The following is a 20,595-nucleotide window of genomic DNA, read 5'->3' as shown; positions in this document are numbered from 1 at the left end:
AACGAATGAAATATGTGCGAATCTCTTAATCGCGGAAAGGTTTAACGAGATCCGTAGACGTCGTAAATTCTCCCTTATTTCCAAATTAACCGAGCAGGCACGAGTATGCTTTTATTTGCGCGAGACGAACGCGCGTCCACGTTCAAACTGACCGCCGACAATATTTTCTGTCTACTGGCGTGGCCGCGTCTTGCCAGGCCGAGGCACGCAGCAACTGGGCCGGAAGTGGCTATTACGCGCGAGGAAAATTAAGTCCCGCGCATAATCGAGCTGCAGCTCGACGAATCCATCGTGCTTCTCGTCTTCTCTGTTCGTAGCGCGTTAATTTCCGATTGGATACGGTGAATAGATGTTCGATCTTTTGGATCGCTGAACCGAAACTGTAATTCGCAACCCTTCGCTCGCAGGACGGCGTATCCATCGATCGATCTGCACTGGCTCCTCTGCTTTAATCCTGGCGTAGAAACAACAGAGCTGCGTTGTTCAACCATGACAGATAGAACGATGTAAACAAAGAAACGTGTAAACAACTAGATAAATAAAAACGCAAGCAAGCGAAAATGTAAATAAATAAAAACGTCAACGAACAAACAGGAGGAAGAACAAACATTTTAGAATAAATCGTTGCGAGATGCTCGTCCAAGCACGAAACGTAGAAACTACAGGAACACAAGAGAACGAACGCCAGAATTGTAGGGAACCAATCATTCGGGTTCCTGAGCACTGTTCCATCAATTTCTTCCTAATCCTAAGATCTGGAACGGTTGTCGTGCACAGAAACGTTCATCATACCAGAGAATCACAATGTAATACACTTTCTTCCGCTTTAACAGAGACCAGGATCTCGATCCTTGTCTCTTGCAGACCAACTTCTACCGCCCACGTGTTCTATGCGATCTCCGAAAGCGCGTTTCGAGTGCCTGGAAAGATGATTAATCGATCCGATCGGTTAATTAACCGATGCGGTTTCATTAGAGGGACTACCGGTGACCGACGGCTATGCCGGGAATTTTCGCGAAATTCTCCACCGACTCCAGAGCGCAGTTCGTGCTATGAATTTTGAGAGGCGATCCGGCCGCGCCCACGCGTCGTCCCGCATCAACGACGAGCGTTTTTTTCAATTACTCGACCGCCCAGGCGACCGGCGACGTCGTAATTATCGCCGACAACTTTGCAACTGGGTCAGGACCGTAGCTTAATCGCGGATCAACGACGTTCTCCTTGCGTGGCTGGTCGCGAGCGAAAGAATTTCTGCGTTGGACGACGGAGAATTCCATCGAGCCAGCCACGTTACCGTTCCGACCAGCTCTCCAGAGCTGCGCGTTCTTAGGTCACTTTTATCAAACGATTTTCATCTCTTATCATCAGCGCGAGAGACAAAGGAAACTTTCGTCTGGAATCCAACGATAATGGACGTTTTCCCCAAGTTATCAACGTCATTCGGCAGTCGAGTGCTCTTCAACAAGGCGGGGCAGGGGAGCAAGAAACGACGAGGCAAAAGAGGAAGCTGCGTATTTTCCCGTAGGCCACTGCTAATAGACTCATCAGCTGGGCTACTTAGCGGAACCCAGGGTCGGGAACAGACTCGTGGTTGCGGTAGACGATCTATATCGAGTGATCGATACACACCGTGCAACTCGTGCAATAGCGAAAATCGATGAATTCGCGCCGGCAATAGCGTCGGCCGCCAACAACAGCTTAAAAGGAGACCCTGTAATGCCTTAGAACGAACCTTCCTGCCATTTTTTACACCGCCGTGTCTCCGAAAGTTTTTCACGGCGGCGGTGCAGGAATGGAAGCTGAATAGAACGACAAAAGGCGACCGGGACCAATAAATTTCGATTCATCGGCGCGGCATTCGAAGTTCGGCAGCGTCTAAGGCACGCAAATAGAGGCTAAATCGTTTTCACCGGAGCTTCGAAAGGATAGGAAGCCTGGTAGCGCCCTTTTAAAGTCGACGTAAGTGGATTTTCGGCCAAAATCAGCGATAAACTTGTCGACGTCCCCGCCCCTTCTCAGCCGGTTCGCGAACAAAATCAATATTTAATTCTGCCAACTTTTCCCGCTGCCTGATAACCGGATGAACGAAGAATGGAGCGGTAAACAGGAAGGAAGGAAGAAAAGAAAGAACGAGGTTGTGGAAAACGGAAGGAGAAAGGGGGGCCCCGCTCGATGGGGAAGCGGAAGTTCGATAAGACGTACCGAAAACCGTCAACCAGAAATCTATCGTCTTACGATTGTACGTTCACGGGTGAATTTTTTCTCCAAACGTTCTTCTTACTTTCGTTTTTTATTTTCTTTTATTTTTTATTTTTAGGGCGCATGGTACATCGAAAACATGTTTGCGCGAGGTGTATCGATTTAACTTCTGCGAGATTAAATATTGCATTTTGGCAAGAACTTGCCAGTGCGATTAAAACAAGGTGGAAACTTTGGTGGAACAACGGGAGACTGATATAATTAGCAGCGCGCCAATAACCTTTGCACCGGCACCGTTGAACGTTTAACGCGCGACGTGGAACGAGGCAGAGCGTGATTTCAAAATCTCACGGCATAATTATCGGAATGTAAATGCTGCATAATGTAGTTCCATTTAGTTCGATAATTGGTAAATGCACGGAGGCGAGGCGCACCGGTCGCGGCGGCTTTAATTAAATTTTCGCCTAGCCTCGCCAGACCGGCCAAGTGCTGAAAACGATACGCTTCCGACACCGTAAAAAATGTCCGATCACGTTGTTCCTCTTTATCCTTCACGGATCCAATTTTATTCTTCCTTGAACAAATACCAATTTCCACCGAAATTTCCAACAAACTCGGACTTTCGAAAACGAGAAACCAGCTACGCTTAGGCTCGATTTAGGGCCGCTTTTATACTTCCAACGATACGAACTGTACATCGGGGACCATAGCGTTCTTGTAATTATCACAATTTCAATAAAAATAAATTGCCAGTCAGAACGAGGCCACGTACTTCCATTTAGATGCCAGGGAACATTTCACGAAGAATCCTGTGGCCTCGCGAGAAACGTGTCCGAAAGCAGCCATAAATTGTCAGGGAAGAAGAACGATATATCTAGTCGAAACTGCGGCGAGGGTTCGGAGCTAACCCTACGCACGGTCAAACAAGTCCCAGGAACCGATAGGCGTGCGCGTGATGAAATTTAATAACGCTGCCGTGTCCGTCTTACAAACGAGCCCGATTAATTCCTCGGATAAGGCTAATCATCGCGGCGATCGTAGCGAGCAAAACGTTCGCGTCTAGCGCGAGGCTCGGTTACCCCGCATCCCTGTAAACGCAAATCTAACGAGTCGAATCGGAGGGGGAGATGAGAAAGAGAGACGGTCGATAAGGAGTGCAGATAAGCTTCGAACGCGGCGGCGATTTTTTCCCAGGTAGCAGATAAGCCGGATATTCCGGGGGCCTCGAGTTTCCCCCCACGAAGGGTGCGCGGACGTTGTCGTGGAAAATTCGGTCGCGAAACACAGCCCGTAAATTGGCCGTTTGTCAGTGCGTCTATGGTCGACACACCTACGTAAGGGTCTATGGGCCTGTGTAGTCGGGGAAATAGTTTTCTGTCTGCGTATAGGCCAACCAATGATGCGACGATAAATCATCGGCCGTTGTACGACCAGTAGTATACGTGCCGTCATTGATTTCCCTCCGCCGACACGCGCACCGGTTGCGTCTCGCGATTTATCGCGACCGTTATTGTTCTGTCAGCTCGTGATCGCTGAATTCTCGGGAAATTCGTGTTAGAATAAATACGCAAAGTTGATAGGGCATTATTAGAACTAAAGGATTTCGAGGAATTCGAGGTATTTAAAGCAGAGTGGATTTCAAGCGAGTACGAGCGTACTCGGAACGGACTGACTCATTGGCTGATTGATCGAAATCAGCCAGATTACGCGGGCTAATGGTTTAAGCATCCCTCGAGCCGGTTCTGCACTAATGTAGCGCTCTACAATACCAAGTTACGACGTCGTTGCTCGATCAACTAATTTTCATGACGGAGACTCGGCCAGCCTCGCGTGGCTCGTTTACGTACGAACAATCTTCGGTCTAATACGTTGGCTTAACGTCTCGCAGTATTTCCAAATACCGCGACCTATTCCTTGGAAGCTTAGAAATTGTTCAATCTGTCGTTAATAACGAGAAACCTAAATATTTCGTATGCTTGTCGAAAAATGTCACCAAAATCATGGTCAATGAGCTTTTAATTATGCGAAGTGTGTAGAATTTCACTACGATCGGTCTGAGTAGGTCGTTAGACGGGCTCATCGAGTACGTCCTTCGGCTTGTAATCTCCGCGAGAGGTCTGAACAGGTATAACGAGGAACCAGCGAGGAGTACGGCGAAATCGATAGAATTAATGACTCCGCGGCTATATAACCGGGTAATATTATCCCTCGCATGGTCGGGCTGCGCGCGGGATCGCGCGTTTCCACGGGCTTGTTATTCCCGCCCGACTTCCGCTCGATCGATCCTCCTTGACGATTCCTCGAGAGTCTCGCGCCCGTTCACCCCTTTCGTCGCGAAAAACCTACCTCTATAGGCGTCTCTAGACGCTGCATGCCCGCAAAAAGCTATCCCGATGGCTCTGTTTTCGTTCCGGGATCGTTGGGAATTGCCCTGAAAGATTAATCGAGTTCTCCAAGACGAAACGCGTAGCGTAAAGCTTCCAGCGATGTTTTGTCTACCGTATCAGCCAGCTAGCCAGCTACCTAACAAGCCTTTAAGTGAACGATCGTTTCAACTTTCGACGTTATTTGGAAACGAGCGAGTCTGCTCAAAGAGATCGACGATCGAGTCTGCTCAAAGAGATCGACGATCGAGTACATACAGCAGATTATAGAAGAAAAGATCGACGCGTTTCATCGTGGAAGAGAAAAGCCTGTGTTTCATTGAGGATCCGGTGGGAAACTCATCGAGTGGCGGACTAATCAGTCTCGTATCTTGGAAGAATTCTTCTAAAGGATCGGTGATTAGCGTTGAAACTCGCGGTGATCCTATCGTTCCGATGAAAATCTTCCAACGCATCAATCTCCGAACGCGAGAAACGAGAAAAAGAAGGAAAAGGAGAAAGAGAAAGATGGAGATAAAAAGAAGAAAAGCGCCGACAAAAACTCGACCGCCATCGGAGATGAGAGACGGTGTAATCAACGCGTTACATTCGACAGCGATTCTAAAACGCGACTCGACAGGGAAGAATACAGCTCGGTAATTTATATTTCTGGTGCACGGATGTGGCGCACAGGGCCACGAATGGGACAAACAAAAGCGACGTGTAAATAACGAGAACGCTGATGCTTTCCCAGCCACCGGATGATCGTCATTGTTTCAGCTACAGGTACTTCTCGTTGTTCGCGAGATGGCCGACGAGAGTAGGGGGTGTGGGGCCACTCCCATTTACCCGTTTTCGTTCGCTCACGATTCCTCGATTACAATGCCTCGCGAGCTTTCCAGCAGCATTAACGGAACACTGCAGCCGTGTGCGTTTTATTGCGGTTCGCATTAACAATTTAACGTGCAGGAATTGAAGCTGCCATATGGAAAGCGTTCACCATCCTAAGTGAATAATTGGAACGCAAATGGTCTGATCGCTGTCGGCTTCTTCTACATTTACGGAGTGAAGCAAGAGTACGGTACGAACTTGTTTATACGAATTTGTCAAGGTACAAATAGTTTACACAGAACCTCGATTAACTGGCTAGATCGGGTGACAAACAGTCAAGATAAATCGAGGTTCAACGGGTAATCACGGGACCAGGGAAAATAAGCGAGACTGTGTTTTCTGCGCTACGATAACCTTGATATTTCTCGGCATGTATTCTTTTTTATGATATAATCGTTCTTTCTTCTTCATTTATTATTGCAAGGAAGAAAAATATTTGGTCGGTCGGGTTACTAGACAGGGATTCGAACCTGGATCTTCAGCTGGCCAGGAAGATGCTTCCTCGATTAAGTTACCCAGGCTGTCGGCTAATACTTTCATTCTAAATTCTTAGATTGTTCACTGGACGGTTGCTTACGTGATAGAATTATTTAGAATGTAATAATATATATTTTCAATTTTGCATTTACAGGTGCCTCTTGAGAGATGTTAAACTCTCTGTTAAGTTAGGTATGTCGTCTTGTTGCCCCAAATACTAAAGAGCAAAATCGAAGCACCTTCTTTATGATTAAGTTCATCTTCTACAAGTCCACCGCCGGCATCATTTCATATAGCAGCGATCATATCTGCATCGGCGATGTGCGAATTATTAGCCACTTTCTTATCTTAACTCACAACTAATAATTTTTATAGATTAATCTCTCCTCTTTACATCTCCAATGGTAGATTCACCTGCACCGAAATCAAGAATCGTCGATTTCAGTGACTCAACCGAATCTATTCTTGTAATACATAATATAATATAATATAACAGTAATAATAACTGTCGGTACTCGGATGGTACCGTGCGACTAAACGACAGAATTTGTTATGTACATAAGACACGTACACGCGAGTGTTTGTTACTAGTAAACAGAAGACTCCGGCTAATCGAGATCCTACTGCAATTGCAATTCATATTATAGAAGTTCACACTCAGATTGGTAGATTCAACCGTCGGCAGTTCGTTTAGCCGACCACTAACTAAAATCTCGTTCAAACAAATGAGGTTCTATTGCGAAGCGCATTTGCATACGTAACTCCAAAAGTAAACAATTATTAATAGAAGATGAATAAATTTTGCTGGTTGTCTTGTACGAATATTTGTGAGAATTTCAAATTTTAGTCTCCATTGTTTCCATTGAGAATGAGAATTTCCATTGTTTTCTCACCATTCTGTACAAAAGTTTCCCCCAAAAGGATATCAGTGACTGCCACATGGCATCCGAGAGGAGAGCGACATTGCCACGATGGTATTCAGATGGACGATTTGCACCGCGCTATCCAATATTTAGACGAGGACGCATGTGGCAGTCGCGTCGGTTCGTCTTTCATCCCCGAAGAACTGGCGATCACCGACTCGCAGGGAGCTCGAAGGAGCTGCCCTAATAAAAACTGCATCGTAGCATGTCGCGTTACACTATTTACCAGCGGAATCTCGAGGATCGTGGCCGTGTATCGCGTGTAAACGACGCCGGCTCGAAATCCGCGGTTACGTCGGCATCGCGCTGGAAGCTCTATTCCCTGCTCCTCGGGGAATTCCCGGCGTCTGCTTAGCGCCCGGCCCATCCCTGGGATTCCCGGCTCCCAATGACACGCCATTCGTGTCAGTACTAATCCGGACTAAGGAGGTTGAATGTAGGATTGTGGCCATTAATTCGAGCCACCCCTCGTGGCGAGCAGCCCGGCCACCGCAAACAATTCCGTCGCCACCCCTCGCCGAGGTTATCGGCGTCGTCCCGCTTCGCTCTCGTCGTTCGAGGATCATCGAACGCGTTGCGTGATCGAGGATCATAAGTGACGGAATTCACACCCCAAAGATCGTGCTTTGTTTTTAAAGGGAGAAGCTTTTCAAGAGCACGATATACTTGTTCGAAAGGGTAAACCGTACCTTCGCCAAGGGTTAATCCTCGAAGCGGTGAAATATCCTCCACAGTTAACCGTTTCTACACTTTGAAACTGATACAGGATTCACGAGGTTGCTCGCGGAAGGTGCTTCCAGCACTGAGATCCGGATCGAGATGCTGTGAGATTAGCTTTGTTGCCTGTTTACTACCCACGTCTAAAAATACGGCGATCGATACGGAGCGTTAAGCGGTCGGGGGTCAAGGATGAGGAACGCGTGACAGGGTTGGTTCCGCGTTGGATTCTATTCCTGTTTCAGACGCCATTCGCCACGGGACTCGGTTAAGCTCGTCGATGATCCCGTTCGTCTTAATCCGGAGCATCGTGTCAGAGGGTTGAAGAGAACGTGACGGTGTAACCGATCGAGCGAGCGTGAAAAATCCGCGAGGAATCCGCCCGGACGAACGGAGGCTTATCCGATCGCGGAAGAACCAGCAGCAGGAGACATCGAGAGGGGATCGTGCCAGGCGATGATGAATTACCGGAGGAACCATCCATCATTGTCATAAACAGCGCGAAGATCGCCGTTCCGGGGAGCAACCCCGAGCTGCAGGCGGCCCCTTGCTAAGATAATTACCGGCACCTTCCAATAATAACCTCAGAACGCCGGTACTGTCAGTCTGTTAAGTATTATCGCCCGATTCCGCCGGCCTGCAGCTTCATTCGCCGAAATGTAACGACCACGTGTACAAGCGGCGAAAAAAGTGTTGGTTATATGGCGCCTTCTGTGACATGTTTTGCTGAATTTTCAGGAAGTATCATCTATTTCAAGAATACGTTTGAATAACAGCCGAGTGAAAAACAACGTAATCTTCAGTTCTGCGAAAAAAGATCATCAAGGACACTAGGATGATTCTACGATTCTAGACTCTACGATGTTTTTACGAAGTTCTTCCACTGATAGAACTGACTTCGGATGTTTCTCTCTTTGCAGTCGTTGGAATCGCGCGAGTGCTTTCGCTAAAATTAATACAATGTTTCGATAACAGAAGTTTGGTAATTGTAATAATAAAAATTGGAATAGCGTTAAATTTTTCACGATATGTATTTCTTTGGCGCAACACGGCGCCGCGAACGGTAATTCTACAACTGTGAACATTTATTCCCCATAAGATGCTACATAAACGCAACGCACGCGAGCGTAGGGCACGAGCGATATTTCAGCGACGTTTTCCACGAGGCAGGTAGCCGGATCGCTGGCGGAACCGCAGCGGATGCAACGAGCGCTGACAATATACCTATAAAACCGTCGTCGTGGTCGCGATCTTCGTTATTCTGGCGCTATTTTCGACGGCGTTTCCGGCGACGTCGTCGGTGAATCAGCGACCAGACGAGTGGAAACCCGCGCGTACGGTGAAACGCAGCGAACGGAGGACAGGGAAAGGGAAGTGTACTCGGCGTGGGTGTGCTTTTATTATCGTGTCATCCCGTAAGTGCAGCCGGTCCTCTCTCGTCGTTTCGTATCTCGCCGTCGTGCTCTGGCCTCGTTCGCTTTTTTTCTTTCCATTCTCGACGTCCAAGAGCCTCGCTGTGCGCACGCGATAAGCGGTTTGTTTGCATTGACCGTCCACCTCGATCGCTCATCGTTCAATCGCGGCGATTTCCAACGACGCAACGGATGTCACGATGGTTGCTGTCGATCGACCGTGACGATGTCTATGAAAGGACGGACGAGGGAATCGCTGACGAAGCTTTCGTGTGGCTGACGAATACTTTTAACCCTTTACCTGACGATCTAATTCCTAACTCGCGTGTAATATAGTCGACAAAGTCTTTTGCGCGCTACAATGTTTATTTATAGGCTACCAATTTGAAATAGTAGGTTAAAAAAATTCACGGATCGATTTTCCTAAGAGGTTCGATCCGTATTACGTATGTTGACAAATACACAGGTTCGCGGTCTCCACGTTGGAATAATTCAAAGAAATGGATGTTTATTAAATAGAAAAAGATACGGATACTCGTTTGCATACTAATTAACGACGGAACGTGTCGTTAATTTTCCATCGTTCTCCATCGTCCGACAATCACATACCTCGGAATCGCATGGTATTTTATGGCAGGTCCTAATGAGGTTTCCCTCACGACCGAGATGAGTAAGTCGCGGTAGTGATGCGGCAAGTTTTTAATTAACACGTTGATGTACTCGTCACCGAGCATTCCAGGGAACAACGGGTTCGGGCTCGTAATTTCGGTCGCGTCAACGTTACGTCGTAAAAGTTGGTTCCCCGGACAGGCTCGTGTCGTCCGTAACGGGGCGAATAATTCCGGGTAGAAGCAACGGGAAAAGAAGCCGTCAGCTTTACGATGTAACAACACCGAGAACACCGCTACGTGTTGATTAAAGTTACCATCGTTGCTTATTCGACGTACCGCTAAAAACGCCTCTGCTATCTCTGCACCACGCGCCAAACGATCGTTTTAACGACAGTTGTAAAATATGGCGGTGCATGAAACTCTCTACTTTCCTCGTAGATCTTGCAACGATTCGAAAGAGAACTAAAACTCGATCGATCGATGTTCGAGATACCGCAGGTAGCATAAGATTACGAAATTCGAATCAACTTGACACGCAGATATCTTAATTGCCCGTCGTTGAGAGCAACTCGACATCCACCGTGTCAGAAACGAAACGTACGTGAATAAGTTTTACGTTTAATTGGCCGTGCTCGAGAATAGCGTCTGTTACGCAATCGTACGCATCCTGGCTTCTCCCATGGGGAACAAGCAAAAAATCCCAGGGAAGACCCCCGAAACGAGGAGTGAAATACGGGTGTTGCGAGACCGCGACGGATATCGATGCGACAATTTCCATGGAGAGTTGTTCGCCGTGAAAAGTGAAGACGGACGAGAGGGAAGAAAAGCGAAAGTAGAGAAAAACGAGCGTACAGAGTGAGGCAGAGAGCGTGCAGGAGGAGGTAAAAGGAGGATCGAGAGGGAGAGCCGCGTTCGAAGAGACGGCCGGTAGTTTAATTTATAAATAGCGCTGCCGGCAACGGACGCTAGCAGTTAATAAGCCCCTGCTTTGAACTTGCCACCAAGTGCGATCGTTCATAACCAGCGAATGGATCGATTCGAGACTCACGCGACGACTTGTACTAATCGTCGCGATTAACGATTACGATCCATTCTCGCGTCCGTTATCTTTCTCTCCGACACGCGTGCATACGCGAAACAATAGCGGGTGCATTAAGAAAGCCACGGAAAGAATAGAGGCCTGGTCTGTCTGTGTCTGACAATGGCAGACGCGTTCTACTGGCGCCAGGGCGGTACGCTCACGAATCACCCGGAAACGGGTGCGTCGTTTAGATCCATTTGCAAAAGCCAGCTCGCTTCAATTTCCTACCGCCTCTTTCTTCCTCGTTCCTCGAGATATACTCGAACGTATAAAACGGACGGTACGCGACCAGACCTCGAGAAAGGAAGGAAGAAACCTCGTCGCGTCGCGAGAAAATGGCTAATCTCGAAAAGCTGAATTTTTCAAGCATCGATTTAAAGAGAACGCTCGTGTTCGAAGCAACTGGGCTCTGAAAGTCGGTTACGAGAAGTTTCCACGCCGATATGGGCTTCTCTCACTACCGGTAGAATCCACTAACCGACGACGAAGGCAGAAGCAGAATTTTCACTTTACGATTCTCTCGCCTAATCCGCCTAAAGGTCGCTCGTAAGCGAGACGGTTCGTTCGTGACGGGTACGACGATTGGATGGTCTCGCTTTGTCACTCATTGTGTACCAAACCGTTTGCGCGTCTTCTTCTTTCTTTCTTATTTTTTCCTTTCTCTTGCCTGTTCGAGAAGATCGTACGGAAGCCTGATCCGCGATATTTCCGCTCCGTTTTATTACATCGTAATTGTGGAATTGTCCCGGTAAAGGGTCGCACGCCAACGAAGATTCTGTTCCGCAATTTCGCCAGTTATCGGCCCTCCTCTCGTTTCTTCCTTCTACATCCCTGCCTTTTACGCGGCCGACACTTAATGAAACGTGGCATGAGTCCGTGTCGTACACGCATTGCCAACGAAATGTATCAATTTCGTTGATGACACGACACCGCTACCTCGCCAAACCCATCTGGAAAATACCCAAACTCGCTCGCCACGTGACGCGTTTGATGTGGAACCGGACCACGATAATGACCACGTCGAGATCGATACGGTATCTAATTGATAGCGGAGTGTAACGAGCTGTGTGTTGCTCTTTTACGTATCCGTATCCGTGATACAAAGGCTGCCTGAAAATTCCGTCTGTTTTTTTTTCTTTTTTTTTCTTTCTTTCTTTTTGTCCTGTCACGATCGTTAGTTGAAACATTGTAACGAAAAAATGCTCGCATCCAAGTTTGAGAATCGGATTTTGTTCGTGCTTACTTTTCCGTTCGTTAATAACTCTTAACGAATTCTCCGGACGAAAAAAGAAAATTACGAACACGTCGCCGTTTCGCGACGGAAGGTTCGACGAAAAAAATCGATCTCGGCTGATATTTACGAGCGGGCCAGCGGAATTCTGAAAAGAGACACGTGGAACAGGGCAAGCTGGCACTGTAACGGCGGAATTACATTTTTTTCAGTCGCGCGACAATTTCTCATTCTCGTCCGGTACGGCCGAGAACGTACTAATTAAAATTCTTGCGCGAAGAAAGGGCTGCGCGAGAGCACTCGTTGAATAAAACGGAGAGAAAGGAAAAATGAAAAGCCGAATATACATGCAAGCGGAAAACCGGAGGCCGCGACCCGGAAAACCGTGCCGGTAAATAAGGATAGCGCGGCTTTACGTCTCGCGGATACGAATACGCTCTACTGGCGAGTAGTAATAGCCAACTTTTCAACGGAATTTTTCCACGGAACGTTTAACGATCTTAACGAACTGTGGGTATCGACGCGATAATCGTTACACGATCGTCTTACGAATTCTCTTGCTTCTCCACCTTTTAACTGTTATTTTATTTCTACGCTTTTTAACAAACTTCTACTTTCTATACAATAGCGAAAGCGAAAGAAAAGTTTCGTCTATGGCGATTCGACACATCTACAGGCAATGGCTGACGCGCACCTGTTTGGCGCTGCAGAGTTTCCAGCATTGAATTAACTCGAAACAATATATCGCCGGCATTGTTAACCGAGTCTGCGTTGAGCTTCGGCGCGAGGCTACTTCATTTATCAAGTTAAACAATGGGTCTGGTTCCCCCTGGCTGGATGGGCTATCAGCCCTCTTCGAGGTTTCCACGGAAAATCTCTTTCCCCGTTCTCATCTTCCGCTCAAAATCACCTCAAACGTTTCTTGTCTTTCTCTGCGCGGGCCTGCTGTTTTTCTCTCGGCTCCAGTCCGCGAACGTGAGATTTTCCACTGGAGAACACGCCAACCGGAGGAGACGTTTCATCGTATCCCACACCACTTCTCGTCGACGAGGTGCTGCGGTGGATAATCAAAACTGCCGCGCCGCTCATCTTATCGGGCAACGCGTTTCACGAAATTCTAACTCAATTTTCGGCGGCTCGTTGCCCGGCTTCTCTTCAACGTTATCGCGGCCTAATCACCGCGAGAACAAACCTTCGACCAGGCACGAATGCGACGTAAAGTTGGATGTAAAATCGTTCTCGTGCAGCTCTCCTCGGGGAGAATTGGTATTTCTACGGAGAATTTGGTACAATTGCTACGTTCGTTTTACGATAGGGAATTTATGTAGCTGTACTCACAGAAAGTGGTTATAGCGGCGGTATTTCGCGCTGGTTATTTCGAACGGAGCGCCAGGACCGAGGTAAAAGTCGATACGGAATCGAACATACAACCCTTTGTTCCTCTATTTCTTCGTTACGTTGGCGAACAAAGAGCAGGTGGATCAAAGGAACGCGTAAACCCTGGCCAGTTTAGCAGATGCCGGACAACGAGCGGAAGGAGGAAGGCGGCTATCGTTCGTCTTCGTGACGCGACGCCGACCGGGCAGGTTTGTTTAAAAGTGTGTTCTTTGGAGTCGAGCCAGGTCCGGTGTATCGATAGATTCCCATTCAACGAGACTACGTTCAATTAAAGCTAAGTAACGAACCGTGGAATTAGAATGGTACTATATAACGCGATAACACGCGAAACTCGAACACGGCACCGGAATCGCGCGAAATTTAGTACTTTAATCCGGCCGGCCACGTTTCTTTCTGCTCGTTCGTAGATGTGATTTAACGGTCGATGAAATTCTTGTTTATCGTCGTCTAGACTGTCGCAGAATTTTTTCCTTCGTGGTCAAATTGTAGCGCGGCAAAGGGAAAGGTCGTTCCATTTTCCTCCGGCGAATCACGACGAAGCAAGGACACATTCGCTAGCGAGGACTATTCTCCTCGGCAGAATGATTCTGGACGAGAGTTTCAAATGGTTGGCATTTTACGTTCCTCGGTATCTGATTCTTCCTCGCTTCGAGGAAGAGGAGACGGTCGAGGAAAGAAATTTCACGCCTGGAAATCAGTAGCGAATAGAGCGTGTCGTCTCTTTTTCTACTCGCGTTTCGGCGTCGCTCTTATCAAACGCGTGCACACGCGGCCTTCCTTTCGTCCACTGTTCGAAGAAGAACACCGTGAAATGGCAATTTTCTACCTTGCAACGCGCGCTTCTTCGCTATTTACTCTTTGCCTAACCCGCCACGCTATTTATCTATCTACTTGCTCGTACGATCAAAACTCGTACATTGAACGCTTTCGTCCATGACGTAGTATTCGATTTCGCGTGATTTCCTTCGCAGGACAAATCGAGAAGATTTTGTAGAATCGAGGACGATAAGTTAGTTTGCCGAAGCAATCTCGCGTGCATCCAAGTTCTCCTACTTTCCGACTTACAGCGATTTCTTCTTCCCCGTCCCGATCTACTTACCGCTAAAAACCATGGATTTCGAGGGAGATTCCGTGAAGTCGCCGCGAAAGTTCAACGAGGAAACAAGAGCCAACCGGATGATTTTCTATCCCGCATCTCCAAAGTTGTCGTTACATTCGTCTAACCTTTTAATCAATTTCCAGAAGCTCGGAAGTTTTCCTACTTTCAGAAGCGAGCCTCCTTCTCCTCCTATTCTATCTTCATCATTCTGCAGCTATTCTCATTTGTCGGAAACTACATATTACGAGTCAATGTTCCGGACGTTTCTATCTTTTCTCTTCGATTTGTTTCTTTCGAGCTCGATACTCGATAATTTTCCAACGGGGAGAAGAAAGGCAAAGAAAGAGAAGACGAATGGCGGAGATTTCGTCAGAAAAATTGGAAAAGAAAGCGGTGCCGGAAGAAGATAACGCTCGATCTCCGTGAATCAAGAAGACGCTATTGCACCAGCAGGCAAGAGATTTCACCGGGAGGGAAGAATCTCGGGCCAGATTTTGCAGCGGGGACCAGCAACGACACGCTATCGGGCCGAGATTTCCTCGGAAACGGGAGAAGATCGTTCGGGCTGGAACTCCGAGGCTCTAATCTCGCCGTTAGTATAAACTACGCTTCTCGTCGCACCTCGAACGACGCCCTCGTTAACCGTGAAAGCGTCGTTGTTGCCGACCCTCTTTCGAATTTCTATTCCCCCGATTAGGAAGTCGGGAAACGAGCTCCCATCCAGTCTTCGTCCGGAATATCTTCGCCGAGCGCTCTCTTGTTTCGTCGTTTACCAGAGCTAAACTCGGCGAAATAATTAAAACGATCGGTCAAAGAACCTCTCATCTCGCTCGTGTTCACCGTAAAAACACGAGAATCGGAGTTCGGTTTATCGTCGATCCGAAGGGTATCGGGCAACAGAACTTTCAAACTTTTCTCGAGGACGGAACGTGGGTAGAGATAAAAAGAGCACTTGGAATCGCGACACCTGGATACCTTTTGGATTTACTGCGTAAGTCTAGCAGTTAGTATCGTTCCGGAGTAATCGAGTGTTCGAGGAACAGGATGAGGATCGATTAGATCCGAAATGGACCGATCGAAAAGTCTTTTTTCAATTAGATTGGGAGGTTTCAGGTGGAAAGGGCTCGGTGAAAGGGGGCAAAGGGGAAAAGAAAAGGGTACGACGGTGATCGAGCTGGACGTGGAAACTCGGTGGAAGGTCTTCAGTCGCGTGGACGATCGTCCGTTATCGCTCCGAAGGGAACCGCTTGACCAAATCGCTCGATAAAAAGCCCATCAGGCAGTTTATTCTTTTTTTTCGTCAGCCTTTGTCTCGATTTAAAACTGTCCCTATTCGGAGACCCGCGGGTCCCATTATACTGGCCAATTCCTCCTTTATTTTCGCTTGCGGTAATTTATTGAATTATTTCGCATCGTCGGAAAAAAGGAGGAGGACGCGCCACCAAAGCGCCAGGGAATTTCCCCGATTGCTTCTGGTTCTGTTTGCGATCGTAAACCAAAGAGTATGTTTTTGTGGCGGCACTCAACAGCAAATAGCAGCACTCGACACTAAGTAGTGTCGGACGATGGTAGCGCAGTGGTTAGCGCCTTAGGTTACGAACGTTCGGGACCCGGGTTCGAATCCCGACGACCGATTTTTCTTCCACGCATCTAAATTAGAAGAAAAATAGCGCAGTACCCCATCAGCAGCGACATCTACAGCAGCTCTACAAATATCACGGACAACCTACGTTAAGTTTCGCAGGATTTTAAGATAAAATATTTCACGTTCAGCGTTCGAAGTCTGACCCGTTTGCTTTATCAATTTTCCAAAGGCTTAACGTTGAATGCAAACCGAAGTGTTTCCGCGGATCGGGGCATTTCAATTCATCGAGCTTGTTGCAAACGTTTAACGCTTGATACCTCGTAAAAATAACGAAGTGGTAGGAGGAGGGACCAAGAGCGACCACGAAAGCTCCGCAAACGAGGAGGAGCCCACGAAAATAAAACCACGCGGATCCCGATGATTCCGGCTACCGTGCTTGTTCCCTGCGTTTTTTAATCACGCAACCTGTCCCATTGTTTTCGCTGTCATCCGTCTGGACGGCATTGTGCGCCACAGCAAAATGAGTTTCCGTTAGAGCGCGCACCATTAATATATATTCACGCGTGTTCCATGTTCTCGTTCCTTTCTCGATCCGCGTTTCGTTCCCTCGAATCGTCGAATCCCGAAACTTCTGCTGGTATTTATATAGGCGAGAGACGAAGGCGTTCGACGAGGTCCTGGACGGTGATAAAAGACACGGCGTAACAAAAGGGGGGCACTTAGGCGAGGCGAGTGGCTCGATTTAGCAAAGTGATGGGAGAGACGACGAGGGACACGGCATCCGGGGCGGAAAAGTTGCCGGTCGGTTGTTTTACGCGATAACGTTACGTTTCTGTTCTCATCGGCGTATTAGTTGAAAAATCGGGCGAAGCAAGGGAGTAAGCAGCTGTCGTGAACAGAGGAGAGAGAGAAAAGGAGAGAGAGAGAGAGGGAGAGAAAAGGAACGAGTATGGGAGGTGAGGCAAGGTAAAGTGCAGAGAGGGTACTCCCAGAACCGATAAAGTTCGCCAAGATAACTTCTCCGAGGGCTAAATGGGCTCGCCTCGTACGAGCGAAGCTTCCCGTTGGCAACTTTTTCGAAAACTAACAAGAAGGAAGCGACGATCAAAGAGAAAGAGAGAAAGAAAGATAGGGGGAGAATCGCGGAACACTCACGAAAAAGCCAAATGCCGCGTTAATCGAATCTGTCGGAAGCTTTTAAAGCACTCTCGATCAGCTAATTTCCTCGTAATCAGCGGTCAGACCGCGCGTCTCTTTAATCGCAAAACGCCAACCGTTACCTTTACGCGCGCCACGCTCTTCGTAATTGCATTTATCGATCAGACGCTGGAACGCCGTCTTTCGTTAATCTAAAATATAGAAGATAAAAGAGAGGTAAATTACACTCGTGGATAATAGACGGAAGGATGTTCTGCTTTAGAAATCATCGAGGGATTCAACGTTTAGCGCCATGACAGAGTAGAAACTATATCCGTTAGGATGAGAAAACAGCGGGAAACTACCGCCAGGCTATTAGATTTCAGAGAAAAGAATCTATGCCGATCGCTCGATCCATCAGAACAATCGTCCAGCAAACGAGAGATCCTCCTGTTCTTCTTGCCGCTCCATTAAATTCTTTATCCGATTCTTTTCCTTGTCACGTATGAATCTTACACGCATAGATCAACGATGATTATCGTCGATCCGATCTTAACGACCTTATTCTCTTGCCTGCTTCCTCCATTCGTAAAATATAAATACTCGCCTAGCATGGGATCCAACCACGAGTCAAACCGACAGGCATCCACGATTCGTATTGCAGCGATCGTTCGACCCAATCGGCGCTTCGTAAAACCGCTTCTTATTCTTTTCCTTCCCAACGAGAGAAAATATACAGCCGGTTGAAACAATCAAAATTTCAACGACGATTTCTCCGTTTACCGAGTCGGCGTGAAATGAAATTTTCACCGCATCGTCGGAATCTCTGGCCGAGAATGAATCGCTCTCGCCTTGCGCCCAAACTTTCACGCGCAAGATTCCCTTCCTTTCTCGTTCTCTCGCGATGAAAGAAAAATCGCCACTGCGTGCGTAGATACAGCTCGCGCGGCCACTGCCTTGGCCGCAGCGTGCCCCGAGAGTGTTAATAATAATGGGCAAAGTTGCACGGAAAAGAGAATGTACATTCACAGCTTCTCTCCGCGCTCCACTCGTACCCCATGACAAATTACACCCCAGGGTTTTATTGTTGTTCTTCTTGCTTCTTGCCTCTCGTAGCCGGACTCTCCGCATACTCTTTCAGACGCCTTTCCACCGTTCTTTCCACTTTCTTCGACTTCTGTGCGTACACCTCTGGTCGCGTCGTGACGCGCGTTCCGCAACTTTTCCACCCCGTCTAGGGCGTGGCTAATTAATATATTCCGTGGCTTTTACCACCGGTTGCTCGCTCGCCGACCGAGCTACGCGTTTTGCGGTACGCGATCATCCTCGAATAATCGTACTTTTCCTTTCTCTTCCTCTTTTCTATTCCTTTCTCCTTCTTTGCTCGTCCTTCGTCGTTTTAATTAATCGTTTCACCAAGACGATGAACTTGTATACGAATTAGTTGCGCGATCGATGAAGGAACAGAGAAGGAGGTGGTTGAAAGAGGCAAATGGAACTCGACGAAAGGGACAAGGTTCGGCAGAGGCAGCGAGTGAAGGAGCGGTCATGTAATCGAAAGGAAGCCCAACCTTGGACGGACGAGCGAAGAAAGCTCGATAATCCCGTTAAGGTTACTTAGCTCGGCCGTCTTCGCGGGGTCTCTCTGCAAGGGCTGCTCTCTGCAGCTACTCGTTTCGAGGTGTCGAGTTATTTATCGCGAGATACGAACGAACCGGAGGAGAAAGCCGAGGACGAAACAAGACGGGCTTAAGCAACGCGAGAGCTAAAAGAAATTCAAATTGAATCAAAGGAGGAGCGCTGGAATCTAGAAGAGAGCTGGACGATACAGGAGTAGAGCAACGTATAGTATATCGGGGCAATCGAATCGGATAGAGTAGAGTGCGGCATCAGCGTATTCCTCGGTTCGCGTAAAAGGAGAAGGACCGAGGAGAGCTTAGGATATATTGACTGCTTATCGAAGCGTTCCCCTTCCAGTTGCTCGTTCCCGTAGGAATCTATTCTTCTTTTCGCGCGTGTCCAACCCACCCTCCAGTGGATCCAGGAAAAAGTCGACTCGGAAGGAAAGTTGCCACTTGCGTTCGACTCACCAGCCAGTATATCTACTTTTTGACAAGCGGATACCGCGGGAACATGGTTGGTAAACAAGAACAGGGAAGCGTTGGAGGGTGGTCGCGAGAAATAACGACGAAAAGGTATAACGTTGTACCGTCGTATATCTCGAAAATTGGATTCGAGTCGAGAGATTCGTGCCTGTGATAAATTCTCGCGGGCAGATTTCCTCCTTGCCACCTGCTATGGCATCCTTGACCAAACTCTGGGGCCGTGGTAACGAAAGATCAAGGCTGAAGGAAATGCACGATGGAGAAATGGAAAATCAAGAAGCCGTACAGACAGTGGGGATAGACGGGACCGAGTCTCGCTACCGAAACGAACTGCTTCCAAGTGGGAAACAACTTCGCTGACGTACTGTTGTACGTTTGGTATTTATACGCAGGCAGAACAGGGGGAAGAAAACGGTTTATCGCGGAAGGAATATTAAGAACGGGTTCTTGAAGGGAAAATTGTTACGCTCCCCTTTTTTCTTTTTTCCACTTGAATTCCCTTCCCGACTTTTTCAGCGGGAGGAATTAAAACGCTTGTCCGTCGTAATTTTAAACCTCACCCCCGCTCGGTCCGCGAAAGGGTGAGAAGCTCGTTTCTTTGCTCCCGTTTAATTTATCTGGTCACCTGTTCGCTTCAACGATCGTGATAAAAGCAATGCTATTCCCGGTCCTTTCGTTCGACACAACAAGTTCGCGTGCAATTTAAATTACAAGATCGAAGAGAGGAATAATTCGAGTATTGCCGCCACGTGCAAGTTACCGTTTCTAAGAAACGAGAAAAATGTCTGAAAAAGAAACACGATTGATCGATGGAAAATCGCATGGTTAAACTTCGATAGCCTTTTCTCGCTAAGCAAACCGATCGTCGAATCTCTCTGACAATGTGACTAACCCTAAAAGCACGAAGTCGGCCGGTTATTACGAGAGAAGTGGAACGAGCAGAGGGTGAACCTGTGACCTCGACTTTACGAAGCCTGGTCGTCCTCTAACGAAATTTCCAGGCGCGAGGAATTAATTACTCCGACGGTTCGTCGCCGAGGCTTCGTCTTTGAGGGCTTAATGGCGGCTTCAAACGTCCTCACGTACGATTCAGCGTGGCAGCAGAGACAAGAGAAGAACGGCACCCTCTTGTCATCGCGCGTTGCATTTCGCGAGATGGATCCTCCCTCGCTTCCTCGCGCGGCCAATTATTGTCGGACCGAGTTATCAACGACAGATTGTCGACGATCGATTCTCGTCTCGTCCTGGTTCCTGGGATTCTCGATCTCTCTACAGATTTGTCTTCCAGCGAGCACAGTCTCTCCTAGGAGCTAGCATCGATTCGAACCGGCAACGATCCACTTTTGTCGTGGTAATTGAACACACG

At 47.9% G+C, this 20,595-nt stretch overlaps 1 protein-coding gene across 9 annotated transcripts in view; it reads right to left on the bottom strand.

Annotated features, from left to right (window-relative positions):
• LOC126866513 (uncharacterized protein CG43867) overlaps window positions 1-20,595 on the bottom strand; it is a 98,968-nt gene that overhangs the window by 44,150 nt on the left and 34,223 nt on the right. Inside the window, exon 1 of one of the 9 annotated variants that reach the window (XM_050620171.1) lies at window positions 7,543-7,636. The exons of the other annotated variants lie outside the window; for them this stretch is intronic. The gene's annotated coding sequence lies outside the window, so the exon portion shown is untranslated. Of the gene's footprint in view, window positions 1-7,542; window positions 7,637-20,595 lie in introns of those variants that run through there. 9 annotated transcript variants of the gene reach the window in all.

This window comes from Bombus huntii, chromosome 6, assembly GCF_024542735.1.
Source record: "Bombus huntii isolate Logan2020A chromosome 6, iyBomHunt1.1, whole genome shotgun sequence".
Taxonomy (NCBI): domain Eukaryota; kingdom Metazoa; phylum Arthropoda; class Insecta; order Hymenoptera; family Apidae; genus Bombus; species Bombus huntii.
The sequence above is the reverse complement of the archived record's forward strand: the minus strand, read 5'-3'. Positions and strand labels throughout refer to the sequence as shown.